Source organism: Protopterus annectens, chromosome 2.part1 (assembly GCF_019279795.1).
Source record: "Protopterus annectens isolate FY-2018-M chromosome 2.part1, PAN1.0, whole genome shotgun sequence".
Taxonomy (NCBI): domain Eukaryota; kingdom Metazoa; phylum Chordata; order Ceratodontiformes; family Protopteridae; genus Protopterus; species Protopterus annectens.
Genome location: NC_056729.1, coordinates 1,288,977,039 through 1,288,995,243, shown reverse-complemented (window position 1 = coordinate 1,288,995,243; position 18,205 = coordinate 1,288,977,039).

The window sequence follows — 18,205 nt, the reverse complement described above, 5'->3', positions numbered from 1 at the left end:
ACCAACTAGCATGGCTGTTTCTGTTCACACACTACTATTATGGAAATCCACTAGTTTTGATAGTAATTCTAAATGGCATGATTTGTGTACTACACATCTATATTCCCTTTACATTCATTCCTACTATTACATGATATATTTATTTTAGCACAATGTTCTTGTATAAGAGTCATGGCTTAGTGGTAAGTCATGCCGACTACTGTTTCCAAGGTCCTGGGTTCGGGACTGCTAGTGGGATTTTATTTTGCTTCTGAACTGACTACAAGACCTGTCAATCAAAGTGACTAAGGCCCTTTTAAGCAGTTGTAACCGGGTTAGCGCTGGTTTGAGCAGAGCTCACGCATGCGCACTGGCGTTTAGCTCGCGCACACAAGCGCACACCTGCTTACAACCACTTAAACGTGCTTACTCTTGCGCACATCCGCACTATTTTCTTTGAAAGAAATGAAAATGGGGAGACTGAAAAGTGGTGAAAAAGGGGTCACAAAGAGGGTAAGACAGTAGGGAAACAAGCTTGGGTTTTGCAGGAGGGATGTAGGTAAGGCCCATAGCTGCCCATTTCTTCATCAGCAACAGCTGTGCATATGTTTGTAATTTGGTGTGACATTTGATACCTTCCACCCCTGAGAGAGGTGTAAGGACAACAGTAATACTTGTTATACAGCCAATTGTAATTGATAGTTTCCATGTCTGGTAGACATATGTGCGGAATGGGCAGCTATGTATGGGGCGTAATTTTTTTGTGGGTACAGAGTGCCCTTTTTTTTTTTCAGGTGAGAGTGGTATGTCAGTTGAAGGTAGTCGGTACAGCTGGGGAGGTAGGCTGGATAGGTAAACAGACAAGACAAACAAGACGCATACAGGGGTGGTGTATGACACGTGTGGGGGGGGTTACACAATTGACGGGGGACAGAAGTTTGGATATCCAGAGCCCATGAGCACACAGATGGCAACAATGGAACTGATATCCCCATCCATAGGCAGTTGCCACTGTTCCTTCACTGCCCAGGACGGGGCTGTGCTGGGGGCTGTGTAGGCCAGGCAACAGGCATGCCCGTAAGTTGTGCCACCCATGCCTCGAGCTGGGGTAGGGGCTTGAGAACAGAGTCCTGAATCTCCCTACGCACCACAGTCCGGACGCTACGGAGGGTGAGTGGTGGTTCTCCTCTGGCCACACTTGCAAAGGGGGGGCAAGCCCCATTCCCTATAGCCCTTCCACCCGCAGGTGGCACAGGGCCACCGGAGGAGGGTCCAGACTGGGCACTAGTGTCAGGTGCACTCGCCAGCTGAGGTGGGAGAGGTGGGTCCGCTGGGACCCGCCTTCCCTGTCGTTTTATGTTTTGCATTATGTCATGACAGTTTGGGTTAGTAACATACAATACCATTCGCAATTAGTTGTAACAGCATGCATTAGTATTCCCATTAACCAAACACCCAGATATTCACACCCATTGAACAGCAAGCATAACACATGCATAATTTGAACAGCAATACACAGTCCAACAACATGCAGGGTTGATTGATGGCAACAGGCCATCAGGTTTGGATGTATGAACAGGGCAGATGCATCAATGGACATGCAAATATTTAGGACCCATCAGGACAAATATCCAGGGGTGTTAATTGTGATTGCACATACAATTTTCACATGGAATGGAGTATATGTGGTTATAGGGTGGGGTGAAGAAAATATTATTAACACCTTCAAATACCAATACATATGCTGTACATTTCTAATAGCTACAGATATATACACACTACTGTTCTAACTACAGTTTCCTGTATGATAACTACTTCACTTTGGTGATAGGACTATTCATGCTACATCAATATACATTTTATTGTTATTCATACACGTTCATATCTGGCTTTGTTCAGCAACATCATCCTGCTACATTTGCTTTATATAGCTATAGACAACTGTGGATGTTTGATATTTCAGACGATCATACTATCTGCATATTGCAGACTGAGAGCAACATATCCAGATTTTGGGATACACATTCCAGCTGCAGCAACACTTTGGACACATTTTGCAGTTTGGTTCTACTTGTCACATTCATTTCATTCTGTACTGACTGCAGTATACTTTATACAGGGGTTATTACTACTTTATTGGTGGATTCATGACTCTTTCTCACACCCTCTCACTTGTTTTCATTTTACTATTCAGGATGGTACTTACTTCTAGGCTATGATATGCACTATGATATTATAGGTGGGGCATCTTTATTTCAGAATTTATTTCATACATTTTCACTGTTCTGTTGGGATTTTGGACTGCAACACAGTTTGTAATCAAGCAATACTTGCAAACACTTTTACACTGTTACTTGCACATTTTATTGGTTAGTGACTACACTGCATTCTTTTGCTAACTGTCATAATTTTATATTTATTTACAGTTACTGGATGTGGATTACTGACCTGACTGGTGGCGCAACCACACCAGCCTATCACCATAGGCTCGTTGGTTCGCAGAACGGACACCTGCAGCTGTAATATAAATGGAGTAATATTGGAATACACATCTCCATAATATCAGCTAATTTAATTTCTTAAATACATAATTAAATGTAACTTACTCAGTAGTGGGGCGTTGGGCATTTGCCAGGCCTCCTGTATCCATAGGTTCAATTGGTCCTGCTTGCGTCTCTTCAGGTCCGCATGGTGGTGACGGACCTGCTCACCAGTCCTTGGAATCCCTGTGGCACTGGTAAGATCATGAGCCAACCGGTCCCACGCCTCAGCCCTATATGCTCCCCACAGGACCTGGCCCTGCATGAGTTGGGCCTCATGATTGTGGACTAGGAGCCAGACCATGTATCTGGACTCCTCAATGCCCCACCTCTGTGCTCGAAAGCAACTACCCTCACCTACACCTGAAATTCTGGCTGCAAGTCAGTTCTACAATTGTTTATGCTGTGTATTCCTGCCCATGGGGCTTATATATGCCATTTTTCCCGCACTTCTCTGTGATTGACCATTTTGGAATTGCATCCACTTCACAAGACCTGCTTTGTCATGCTCCACTTTCTATTCATTCCTATATATGTGCTATTACTGCATTCCTGAGTACAGCTGTCATAGCTTAGTGGTTCAGTACCTTGACTATGGTGCATGGTATCTTGGGTTAGAACCTGGCCACTGCTTTTTATATTTTCTGACTGTCTAGACAGGCTAGGGGGTGTGTCTGTGTAAAGGCAATTTTGTTACAGCTTGCTCAACGTTGCCCATTGGTTAGCTTGTTGGTGCAGTGAGTAGCTCCGCGCAAATGGGGTGCGCTGGTTTAAGCCTCATTTGGCTATCAGCAGGCATAGTCATCTCAGCTCAGCTAGGGGCACACAGTTTGAGCATGTGAAACCACTGCTCAGCTACGGGCACTTATTTTGCACCTGTTAAACCACTGCTCACCTACGGGCAGATGCACTCACCTTGTTAAACTGTAGCTCAGCTATGGGCACATCTGGCATTTTTTATTCTTTTGTTACCTCACATTTCTTCAATATAAATGGGCTATTTCATTACATTTTACATAAAATTTGGTTTTATGTGTACATATTTGTCAGGGACTTGTTTCGTGCTTATTTTGCTAAAAATAAAAATTGGTGTTGTGGGGGCTCGAACCATGAAGGCCTGCTCTTCAGCCAACATCTCTACCGCTACACTATTGCTTCTTGGCTTACTTTGCATATTTAGTTCTTATATGCTTTCCCACTGACTGCTAACTGTAGCTGTGCTACGGGCACGCCCGTGCGAATGAGCGCACTCTTGGTTAAACATCTTTACAATTTAAAAAAAATATATAACATGTTCATTTATATATTTTATGTTCATAGTCTGTGGGGGCATGTGTTGTGTTGTGTTTATTCACATTTCCGTGGACTCTGTTGTGGGTGTTTACTTTGGGCACTTTTACACTTCTGGGGGCGTGTCCGCTTGCAGGGCTCGGCCTACGGACACGCCCCCTACTGTCTTACATGGACCGTGTTAGACTTAGGTGTGATTCAGCATGCTCTCATGAATATGCAAAGCATGCTGACATCACTCCGTTTAACTGCAGCCTCCGTGTAAGAGTTATAACTCTTACACGGAGGCATCATGAATCCTTGCCATTATATGATATGCAAGTAACATCAACATTTATTAAAAAGGACATGTGTATTGTTTGCCCAAGTTTGTAGTTCCACCATAATGGTCATCAGATATAGCCCATAGGTTTATTTTATACATTGTATAACAAAACATACGCAGGTGTAATATAATGAGTATGCAAAATTCTAAATCCCCTAGGATTCATATATTGATACTATAAATAGAAGGTTGTTTTTCAGTCATCTGAGATCTTTTTGAATGTAACTTGCTCTACTTTCTGTTTGAGCATTTCACCTGTGGTATCGCTACTCACTATCCCTTTAGTTTACCTTCTGACTGGCCTCTGTGCTGTACTATCCCTACAAGCTAGCTCTGTTTGACTCTCTTTCCCTCCTTATTTTAACCCTCTCACCTCACTGCCTTACATTTACCTGATTACCTTACCTCCTCTCTTGCTTCCTTATTGTAATATATCCTACCTAGCTACAGGCTTCTTTTTGCTGAACTGTTCAAACAGGCAAGCTATGTGTGACTCTCTCTTCTCTCCTGTCCTATAGTACCCCAACCACATTGTCCCAACTCTATTCTAACTACTGTCCTACTGTCTGCTTGTTGTACAAACCATATTCACCTTTTTTCTATCATTTAATATATAAAAACTAAATGAAAAGTCCAGCCAAACTGGAACTTCCAATGAGTGACCTCTCAAACCTTTTGAATCAGTGGCCCATGGGATATATACAAATTACCCTTAGGAACACCAGGTGTTTCAGCTAATTGGCAATTCTGAATGCCCATGACTTGTTTCATCCTTTTAATGGACAATTTCAGGCCATTAAAGTCAAACCTCACTAGCTGTGGATATGGATATTTTGGCCTTGTTATGACCTCATCAGCACAGTACAAGCAGCATGTTTAACTAAACATAAGAAACACAGGGCTGTTATACCCAACTGATGTCCAAAAGAAGGTCACTCAGAAAAAACAATCTGTAAAATATTTAATATAAACTTTTATATCCACTGCAAATCACCATCTCTAATTCGTCTTCCCCACCCCTCTACACTTACCTCTTTGACCCCCCTCACTTAATTATACTTGGTCTGCTTAGCCACATATTAGTATAAAACTTTAACTCGGTGCTTGTACCTTCCTACTGCTATACTCACGGCTCCCACCGACCTATCAACTCTGCAATTAGAAGAACATTTCAGTCAAATTATACTGTATTGCATTAAGTTTTAAGTTATCAGATCTAATAACTGCCATCTTTATTAGAGATTAAGCCTCATAATAGGGTTTGGCTGACAAACATCCTAACTAACCACATTGCAATACAGTCGATGCTAATTTAGATAGACAATAATACCCTAACACACTACACAAAAAGGCATACTTATTGTCTCTGAGGATCATCAAAGCCACAAACAGGTTCCAGCCCACTCTGTTCTCCCTCACTTCATTTGGGCTCACTCTGCTCTACTACCCTACCCCCATTCCCACTTACCCCTTGATCAGCTGAATTTATTTTTCACCTATCCACTCCCACTAAGAATACATAACCAATCTTCGAGTAATTCCCTTAACTACTATTAACTCCTTTCTTTCCTGCCCCTCTCATCTAACCACTACACATTATTCTTCCTGCCCCTCACATGTAACCAATACTGACATTAACTAAGTGACTTAATAATACTTAGCTACTTCTATCTTATCCACACATGACGTATCACCCTATATATATTCTAGCTACTCATACTTCCAACTTCTCATGAATAACTTGCATATGTATACTAAACGTAAGACAATTTCTCTTCACCCTAAAGAACTTAATGAAACCAAAATGTTGACCCTGTATGGCATACTACTCATAATTATTACAACAGCTGCCCATCTCACAGCCTACCATATTCAGCTAGTTATAGCCCAAGCCAGGCACAAAACTACATCTATTTTTTCCCATCAAAACCAAACCACTCATTTGGAAATGTCTCCTACTATATTCAAGACCACTATCTTTGACCAAGTGAATCATAAAATACTCCCACCTAAAAAAAAAAAAAAACCTCTCACTCCGGTACCACAAAGAAGTATCCACACTGTATCAAACTCTAATAGACATTGCAAACAAACTCATGATAAGTGGTGACATCCACCCAAATCCAGGTCCTTGCCACTCCCCCTCAACCCACACTCAATATATTTAATATACCTAGGAAAGGATCTGACCTGCTACTTCAAAATTTAAATCTCAGAAGTACTATTAATAAGGTTCATGAAATTCATGCTACCCACTCCCTTTATTCCCCAGACATAGCCATTATAACAGAGACTTGGTTGAAACTGCACATCACAGACAATGAAGTCACTCCTCCTGGCTATAGCATACTTAAGTCAGATAGAAAAGAGAAACAAAGACAGAGGTATTGCCATAGTATTAAAGGATAACAACGTGTAACAGTACTGAGTTGCTATCAGCCAAATTACAAGCCACCTAAACAAGTATATGACCATAATAGGCATGTATATCCCACCAGCCAATAATGTTCCCACAGTCAAGCACATCCTACAATGTATGAAACCATCATTATGGGTGATTTCAGCATTGATTGGATGACATGTAACTCAAAAAAAACCAGCAATCATATCAACCTTTCTGGCTTCACACAAATTATCCAATCCCCTACCAGAATAGACAAAAAAAAAAAAAAACTAACAGACAGTCTATCCTGGACTGGACCCTGACAAATAAACCCTCTGGTTATCAAATCACAGGCTCACAGGCTCTTTAAATGACAGCCTTAGTGACCACATATCTACCTTTCTCAATAGGCAACACATTAACCCTACTAAACATATCATTTATCACCAAATCCGTAACAAAAAAAATTCAACCTCCAGGATCTGATAAATACTCTGAAAAAATGCATCTGATCTCCTCTTAAGAATTTGTCCTGAGATGCTGCTGTAGAATATTTTAATAATACTTTCTTTAACATTCTTAACATATTGGCATCTCCCTGAACAATCCATGTACAGGCAAACTATGCCCCATGGCTGACTAGTGAAACAGGAACCCTCCTTAAGCTAAAAAACAAGGCTTGGGCATTATGGAAAACCAACAAAACTCAACCCAATCACTTAGCATATCAACAAATCAGGAATAAGGCCAAACACCAAATTAAACTAGATAAAAACTTACTACATCAACATGCAATTTAAGTATCAAAGAAACCCATAACAATTCTGGACCACTATCAAAAAAGTCCTCCATCCTGGACAAACTACAACCCCATCCCCTAACATAACAATCAGCATGGCTGAGCAGTTCAATAAATATTTTGCTGTAAGTATTCTATCGCTAACCAAAAACAAGAAACAATCTCCTCTCCGGTCCAGCTGGTGAATCTGGGAATCTTGAGGCAATGTTATAACTGCCTCATGTACACAGACAACCCTCTCCTCCTCCCATATAACACAAATACTTGCGAGAGATGCAGCTATTTAGCCAAACTGGAGGCTGAGCTCTCTCAACTCAGGACTGGCAAGACCAGACAGGAGGAGAAGGCAACTACACACACCACAAAACCAGCCTCACATAATGCTACCACACCACTGAATCAAACACATAAACACACAAAGACATACTCGGAGGCTCTGAGTAAAAATTTACCTAAACAGCAGAGACCTCCAAAGCAGACACCCAAACAACTGCTACCTCAAGACACCCCACAAGCAACACATAAACCACAAAAGCAGCGTGCAAGCAGTCACAGCCCTTAAGGCCAAATACAACACCAAACATACTTGTCATAGGTGACTCCATAGTCAGACACACTGATGTCCCACTCACCAGGCTGAACAAGGAGAGGGTCACAGTAAGCTGCCTATCAGGCGCTAGAATCCGCCACATAACACAAGCATTCTGGTCACTCCACGGCAAGTACAAATATGACACAGTCATTGTCCATGCTGGTGTGAACGACCTGAGATGTACCTCCCTGGACTACATGAAAAGAGACATAGAGGATCTCTCTGATTATGTAGCCCAGGCAGGTATGACCCTGACCCTGAGCAGTATCCTTCCTTCACCAAGAATGATGTCACAATATAGAGACAAGATGATCAGCTTTAACAATTGGCTTAATGTCTGGTGTCATTCAAAGGGGATCCAGTGTCTGTCTGCCTGGGATGACATGCTTGACAAGCCACGCTGCTTCGCAAGGGACGGCTTGCACCTGTCACCTCTGGGATTCCGGATATTGGCTAAGGCTCTTGCCACCCCCATAGTGCCTTTTTTAGGCAAGGCTCAAATTCTATACCTACCACCCTAGAAAACAAAAATGGGAAGAAACTGAGGGTAATGCTGCTCAATGCCAGAAGTCTAAATCTCAAAATGCACGCACTCGAGGCCCTTCTCAGTATGGAGAACATCGATGTCTGTGCTGTAACTGAAACCTGGTTCAAGGCTCCTGAGAGCACCCCAGCACTATTAGGTTTTACCTCATATCATGCGTTCTGGTCCCAAAACCCGGACCACACCACAAAAGGAGGGGGTGTATCCATATTCATAAAGGACACCCACACCTCCAGGTTGGTGGCATCGCACGAAGCTTTGGAAACCATCCAGGTGCAACTAACCATAGGCAAAACTGCTCTACAAATTGTAGCATGCTACAGGCCACGCTCTCAAACTCAGGAACCCCACACAGCCTTCCTGAAGACACTGGAGGGTATAAATGTATCTCCAAACACCATCATATTGGGTGACTTCAACTACCCGAATATAGACTGGGAACATTACTCAAGCCCTAACTTTCTAGCCCAACGGTTCCTGGAGTTCATAAATTCAAATGCCATGGAACAGCTAGTCACTGTTCCCACGAGAGGAGAAAATATACTAGATCTCATTATCCCAAACATGGGGACAAAATGCTCCACACCGGAAGTATATTCCTCATTGGTGAGATCTGATCATAAACTAATCTCACTGGAAATCCACATCCTGTCCCCACCCCAAACAAAAAAGACCACAGTGAAGAACTTCTCTAAAGCAAACTTCACACTACTCAAGACTGGTGTGGTATCCTTCAAGGCCCCTGAGCCAGTGGAAACCACAACCAAAGCTGCGGAAGCCCTTACAAATGCCTTCTATGAACACCTCCAGGACTGCATGGATCAGGCAATCCCAAATAAAACCAAGACTCTTTCCACAAAGGGCAAACATCCAGTCTGGTGGACCCTAGCCATTAACAAACTTTACAATAAGAGGAGAAAGCTATTACATGATAGAACAAAATCCATAAAAGGGAAGTCACCCTGATCATTATTAGTAAAAAATACGAGCACTCATAAAATCAACTAAGGCCAATTTTGAGAGAAAATTGCCATGGATTCAAAGGACAATCATAAGGCCTTTTTCAGCTATGTTAGGAACCTGGGTGGAAACTCCCAGATATGCTCAGAATTAGTCCAAAATGATACAAAAATCACTGAACCCACAGGCATTGCCAACATACTGGCAGACAGGTTCAGTGCAAACTTCACCCCCCTCTCCCCCCCTAAAGGAGAGATGACTATCCCAGCAGAGTGTAGCCTCCCAGACATCTCAAATGCGCAGGTGAAAGCTGCTCTCTCTAAAGCTAAAAACACAGCATCAATGGGACCGGATAGTGTCCCCGGCTGTGTGCTACATGAGCTAAATGAGGAATTAAACCCACACATAAGGCAGCTGTTTAATCTCAGCCTTACCACAGGATACGTGCCCAAGGAGTGGCGTACGGCAACTGTGGTCCCACTCCACAAAGGCGGTGCCTCTACAGACCCTGGTAATTACCGCCCCATAAGCTTAACAAGTCTAGTCTGCAAAGCTATGGAGAGGATCATAATGGAGCTCATAAACAAAGATATAGGGGACTTGCAGACATTGGACCCGACCCAGTTTGGCTTCATCAAGGGCAGATCATGCCTTTTGAACTTGGTCGACTTCTTCGAAACAGTCACCAAGGCCATTGATGAGGAAAGGCAGTCCATACAGCCTACCTTGACCTTGCAAAGGTTTCACACAATACCCCACTCGGGTATTGTAGAAAAACTTACCAGCTTAAATGTAAACCCATATGTCACAAGATGGGTTGCAAACTGGCTTAAGGACAGAACCCACAGGGTTAGAGTTGCTGGCGCTATGTCAGACTCCAAGACGGTCACAAGTGGTGTCCCACAGGGCTCGGTCCTTGGCCCCCTATTGTTCGGCATCTACTTCTCAGAAGTACAGGCCAACATGGGAGGACTTTGGCTGACAAAGTTTGCAGAAGACTGCAAACTGGGCACCATAGTGGAAAGTGCATCGGACATGGATATCCTTCAGAAGGGACTCACGGAAACAGATAGCTGGTGCCAGAGCCATGGCCTGAAGTTAAACGCCAAAAAATGTATCGTCATACCCTTCGGGAAAAACAAGGTAACCCCAAGCTACCATATAGGTGGCAATCCACTAAGCACAGAAGAGGTTATCAGGGACCTGGGGACCCAGGTTGACAGTGGCCTTTCTTTTGACACTGACGTTGCTAAAGTGGTTAGAAAGACCTTCTACATTGCCCACCTGATCATGAAGGGATTCACATCCAGATCTAGTGAGGTCATTGTTCCCCTGTACTCTTCACTTATCAGACCAATGATCGAGTACAATGCCCCATTCAGGATGTATCTCACCCGACATTTGCAGCAATTGGAGAGACCCCAAAAGTTCCTCACCAAAAGGATAAAGGGACTCCAAAATCTGTCATATGCTGCCAGATTGAAGAAACTCCAGCTCTATTCAGTTGCATACCGTCTGCTCAGAGGTGACATGTGCCTGACATACAAGGCCATGTCCAACCCGGAATTAATGGACATGCTCCACCTCAAAAAATCCAAATCCACCAAAACCACTAGAGCAAGTGACTTAAACCTTAGCACGGATATAAATAGGATGTGCTGGAGGGATAGATTTATCACTCAGAGACTCCCTATGCTGTGGAATAAAATCCTGATCCATGTGAGGCAGAGCACCTTGCTGGCTCTGTTCAAGAGAAATCTTGACCTGTGGATGGGAGATCGTAGGTTTATCCTGGGAATCATCTCTGTGTCACTGTTGGACAGAGGCACAACAAACTAATGGGCACAGTATTTTTTCATATAAGGGGTGGCGTAAGCCACAAAAATTTGGGCTAGGCTTATAAATGCCGTAGGGCAGATAGCCTAGTATAAACCTATGAACCTATGAATACCTAGCATCATCATTTAAGGCAACCAACAATAACAGTGATACTTTATCATTCCAACCCATTCCCACCAAAACTATAGAAACACTACTAAGAAAACTCAAACCTACCACAATAGCAGCTGATAATTTACCATTTGAATTTCTAAAAATTGCACCTGAAGCCATTTCCTACCCTATATAAATACTGATAAATCAATCTATTGCCAAACAACAGGTCCCATTAATTTGGAAAATCTCACAAGTAATACCCCTACATAAAGGTGAAAAATCAACTGAAATTACAAACTATAGACCCATCACCATTCTTTCTTCACTATCTAAACTCTTAGACAGACAGGTATAGTCATTCTCAACCTCTGCGTTATCTCACTAATGATAACTTACTGGCCAAATCCCAACATGGCTTCACACCCTATCATAGTACCTCTACAGCACTCCTCGGCTTTACCAACACCATAAACCAATATAGAAATGAAGGAAAAACAGTTTCATCAGTCTTTCTTGATATGTCTAAAACCTTTTATACAGTTTCTCACCAGAACGTCCTGACTGTTCTCACAAACCTAAAGCTTAGCCCTTTTACTCTCTCCTGCTTCCAAAGTTACCTAACAGGCAGTCAGCAGGCAGTGAAGTGGCTACAAGACCTCTCCCCTCATACTCCCAATCACACTAGAAGTCTCACAGGGTTCCATTCTTGGGCTTCTTTTCAGCATTTTTATTAATGACTTTAATACTGCCAGCCAACTAGCTTCCATAATTCAGTACACAGATGACTCTATTCTATGTGCAGCACCTACCATAAAAGAGCTCCAAGATATAACTCAAAAGTCATTCACTCAAATTGAATCATGACAATTTAACTTTCAGCTCATACGTAACCACAGGAAAACCAAACTGATACTTTTTCAATCCACCCATACCTACGATCCACAACCTACCTTCTACATCACTGCTACCGAAAATATAAAAATTACCCCTAACCTTTATACAAAACTACTAGGAGTTAAAATTGATAAGACACTGAGATTTGACTTGCACATATCACATAGAAACAACAAATTTCGAATGGATGGTTCTAGAGTAGCTATTGCCAGAACCCACCTACTGTCAACTCTCCTCTATGCCTCATCCATTCTTACCAACCTTAAAAAGACAGACTTAGACAAATTAGAAACATGCTACAATAAAATAGCAAAATTTGCCACAGCACAGAGGACATACTGCTGTCTCACTCTAAACAAACTCTGATGACTAGAACTACCATAACTACTAGCTTATAACCAGTTAAATAAGAGTCGCAAACTACTGTATCAACCTGAGAAAACTCCAGCTCTTCAAAATATGCTACAACCGTATTCTAACACATGTATGCTTCGTTCAACAAGCAAATCACTACTACAAGTTACTAAATCTAAAGACATTGCAGGGAAATGTCTGTATTCCTGTCATGTCACTAAAACATTGAATTTGCTTCCTCAATCTATTAGAACCATCCCCAATTCAACAAAATTAAAAAAAAAAAAACGACTCAAACATCATTTATCAGACTCATGGCTCTGCTCATGTAATAGCCCAGGCTAGCTATTAACAAATGTAAGTATTTCTCTCTCTAATAAAACTATCTCACTAACATGTTATTATGTCACACGTACACTTTTCTTTTATTCTGCTTATCTACTATCACACTAACTTAAACAAAAAGGTCTTTCTCTAACTCATCTTCTCCATCACAATCTCTATCTTCTCATCCTGACCTTCCTCCATTCCTCACTCTACCTTTTCTCTCTTCAATATAATTGAACAGAATGTATTACAAAGTAAGTTGTTTATTCTGGCCTTTTTTTCCTTTATTGCTAATTGTAAATTACAACTGCAGAATTAAGCTCTCTAAGTTACCATAGTCCAGTGAAAGCTACGTTACAAGTACCACAGCACCAGTCTCTCCTATATTGCACATCTATGTTGTTGTAATTTCTTGAGAACCTCAGTCAACTCAACCTGATTTGATCTACTGTATATGTGCTTTACACGATAAGATCTCTGTCATGTCTTTTACCAGTATATAAAAAATATCATTATGTTAATATTATTATTATTTACTGTAACTGTGTGGAGCTTTTCTCCCTGGGCCTACACTGAAAATAGGTTCTCCCAGTCAGACTCTCCTGTTAAACACATGTAAAATAAATAATAAATAAAATGACTGGGTAAGCGTGGCCATCATACAATTTCATTAAGTTGCTTAGGTACATTACATGGCATACAGTAATGATTTTATCAGATGTACCTCTGTTGGTAGTTGTACATTTTTGCTGTGTTAGCATTCTGCATGAGAGTAAAACACATGTGAAGATAGACATATTGATCAGTACTTTCAAAAACAAGTTTACAACACCAATTGCTACAACACTGATACTGAACCCCACTCTGAAAGCCTTTTGTCAGTGTAAGTGATGCCCTACACTAAGAGTAGATCTTATGCAATATAGACATGTTATAAACATGTGCATCAATAAGCTTTACACTGAAATAAATTACTTACACTAACAGCCACTCATTTGGAACAGCCCCTTAATCTTTATTCAGTGTGTTTCACACACATTTATACTGAGGTGTCAATATAATATTAAAAGTGACATTATAAATGAGTATTAAGTGTAACTAATTTTTAAGTTGACATACTATGAGTAATATATGTGTGATAAATATATGTATTAATATTGACCATCACTGATACAGTACAGACAGATATGCAAATGAGATTTGCAATTCAGCATGGTTAATGTTCCAACATGAAATAATCATAACTGAATTTGAATTTTTTTATCAACTTTACAAAGTGACAAGAACAACAATAGTGTGTAATAAAAATTATGTATATGATACACATGGATATCTTTTCCTTAACAAATATACCTTTCTTGCACATATGAAAAATATATTGAGGATCATGAACATACTGTGCAACACCTCAGAAACACAATAAAACTAAGAATGGCTTGAGGCACACTCATATCAGAAAAGTGTATATGAGGTGGTATTACACAAACCATCAGAGTGCAATTATAAATTATTGTAAGGGCAGTAGAAATCAAGAATTGCATGCCAATAAATGCCTGTCAAAATTACCAAGACTGCAAGGGAGCAGAAAACCATTCAGTAAGAGAAAAAAATAACATTGTACACTTATAAAACCAAATAGATCCATGACTTGAAAGGAACGGCAGATTTTATTTTTAACAAAATCACACTGACTTAGCACTTTCACCCATAAAGTTGGACTTCTTCACAGTCAGTCAAGCACAAACAAATTAGAACATTTATAGCAATTAACACTACTAATCAAACCATTAAAAGGTTTCGATAAAAATAATTAACCCTTTAACCCTTTTACACACATAAACCTAGCCCCTGCTGCAAAAGGAAAAAACTAACATAAACTGTTATGTTTAATCAGCTTTTAAAACAGTGTAAAACTTTATAAAAATTAAAAAAATTAAACGGAATGTTTCTGTTAAACTTTTTTAAATAATATTTCCTATTAATTAATTACTTAACATTTTTATTAAATATTAAATGAACTGAGATTTATACTTCAAAACATAAGCTATAGAAATGTTGTCATTAATGCCTGATGCTGTTGCATCCAGGCGTAACTGCCATAAACATTCTCTCATCTCAAGCAAAGTTTTGACATCACCTCCCATATCTTTTGTAGGCACCCCGTCAATGACAAAAAATAAAAACTGTTTGTAATTAACACAGTTCTTACTGTGATTAAATGGAGCACTTGTGGACTTCCTATTTTTTATGTCCTTGTTGTGCTCCAGTATACGTAGCCTTAGTTTCTGCATGGTCATACCCACATAAAATGCCATACATGATAATCATGTGGCTACATACACCCCTTGACCACATTTTTCTTTTGAAAGTGGGGGTTACAACTCTCGTAGTGTAAAAAAGAGTTGCTATATGTTTTTTTACAATAAATGTTCGAATGAATTTGACCATTTTCTTTGTAAAGAAGAATATCCAGAAATTCTATTTTATTTCTATCAATGTGACTTGTAAACTTTAAAAAAAGTAGTCATGCCACTCAAATAACCAATAAACTCTTCTAGGTCCTGCTTTGTACCCTTTCACAAAATCAATATATCATCCAGGTAACGTAAATATGTCATGAATTTTGACATATAGACAGAATTATTCACATATTGCTGTTCCCATTCAGCTAACACTAGGTTAGCATAAATAGTAGCACACCTGGCACCCATCGCAACCCCAGTCGTCTACTTATAATGTTCTCCATCGAAATAAATAAAATTGTTGAACAAAACAATATCCAACAAATCTACTAGCTGACTTCGTTTAACCTGATGTAAATCATTATACTTAACCAGACTACTACTAAAAAATTATAATCCAGTATGGTGGGGGATCACAGAAAATAAGTTAATGACATCAACTGTTCCAAACCAAACGTCTTCAATAAGATTAAGATTATTTTTTTCTAATACTGTCAAGACAATGCCATGAATCCTTTAAAATGTGTGGAACTTTGCCCAGTATATTTTTATGGGTAATGTCTATGTATGATGCTAGGGGTTTGGTTTTCAAGCCCCTAGCTGCAACAATCAGCCTGAATGGAGGAGAATTAACATTCTTATGAATTTTGGGTAGACCAAAAATATTGAGGATAACAGGATTTTTCACTGAAAGATATTTTAACTCCTCATTAGAAATTATCCCCTCACATATAAATTCATACAACTGCCAATCAATTTTGGTATATGCCCTTTGTACATCAAACCTGGACACCCTTTCATAGGTTGCTGCATTATTTAATAGCACTTGCATTTTACAAGCATAGTCAGTATTCGTCATGATGACAACCCTCCCCCCACCACCACTACCCTTTTTCATAGCTCTATACTGGTTGGTATGTGTAAGCTGTCTCAAAAAATTTTTTTTCACTGGTTAAATTGTCGTTAAACATTTTTTCATCTTCTAAACATCTTCTTATCTGGTCTACACAGAGCCATTCAAACACCATTACTGCTAAGTTATGCGGTGGAATAAAAACACTACTTCTCTTAAAACTCAAGTGGTTACTATCATTGCCAGGTTGGTGGTCATTCCCAAAAAAATAACCTTAGGTTAAAAAGCCTGGAGTATAACCTCAAACTCATGAGTAATCTCCCAATCTCGTACCTAAAAGTGGGAACAAACGAAAAACCTCTTTTTAGTAGACTAACATGTTGGTCAGTAATCTTTAAATCTGAAAAGTTATAAATTGTAAAATCTTTGTTCCTCTCTTGCTTACAATGTGTTACATTATCTGTACTGTCATCATCACCGTGTACCCCAAACTCAATACAAAAATTGTTGGAAGTAGAAATATCAAATTCAGTGACATCTTCCTGAAACTCATCATACAAAATAGAACAAGAGTTTAATTGCTGAAATTCGAGTGATGGTTGTGCCACTGATTGTAAAGAGCCTGAGATAAACCCTCCCCCTATCTCCCCCTCTGTTGATGCATATGTCCTCTTGAAGGTGTCGTATTTGCATAGTTCTGATACTGGGCACAATTCCGTAAATGATCTGAATGCCTCAGTGGGGGTGGGTTGTCTAAAAAAGGTTAATTGTTGTCACAAATATCAGTATGCACAACCTCGAGCTCCTCTTCAGGAACTCTGCTTGCCTCATTATTCAAATTGTCTCTAAACACCTTGTCACCCCTTCTTTTAGAAGTATAAGCTATCTTTTCTCTATATTCAACAGTATCTCTCATTGTTTTCCTTTGCTTTCTCTCCAAGCCAGTCTTAACAAACTTGTCAACATCTGATAAAATTTTGTCAAAACATTCAGTATACTGCTTTTTAAGGCTAACAATTCATCCTTAAGTTTGGACAGTTTTACAGTAATATCATGAATAATTAACCTCATAATTTCCATACCTGTTCTATCGAAGAGGGTCAGTCAATCCTGAAGAGCATCCATATCCTCAAGTATACCCATAGGCAATTTGATCACTCTAAGCCCCTTCGGCGCTTGGTTGAGTTCTATAGAACGCTCTAAAAAAGCATTATCCATTTGTAGCGATTTATGCTTCTTTGTTAGTTTCTCCAATAACTGCAATTGAGAATTAAAGTTCTCAAAACTGGCATTCTGCTCTAGCAGTGGTCTCACATTCAATGAGGGAGGAGCCAACAGTGTTTCAAAATCAGGCAATGTAGATATCCTGGTTTTATCCAATCTCACTCGTCCTTCCGACCCTTCTGCCCCAACATTACTCGGTCTGCCTTCAATTCTCTGGGTACTAGTACCACTAGACCCTGGTGGCATATGCAATGTCAACAGTTCAACCTGGGTGGTAGTAATGTAAACATTACTGTTGTCGGTTACATTACTGGTACCATTCATTTGCAGCAAGGAAATAATTTGCTTAGACAAGTCGAAATATTGGGCAAATAACTGCACCATCAAAAATCAATTTAGAAAACAAAATTCAAAATTCTCATCAACTATTCAGCTCCAATAAGCTGGTAGTTCCAATCCGGTCAATGGACCCATAAACTGAACAACCAAAAAAATAAAATAACGTTGTGCACTGATAAAAGCAAAGTTTTGAATTCACCTCCCATATCTTTTTTAGGCATCCTGTCAATGACAAAAAATAAAAACTTTTTGTAATTAACACAGTTCTTACTGTAATTAAATAGAGCACTTGTGGACTTCCTATTTTTTTATGTCCCTGTTGTGCTCCAGTATACATAGCCTTAGTTTCTACGTGGTCATACCCACATAAAATGCCAGATAAACATGTGGCTGCATACGCCTCTT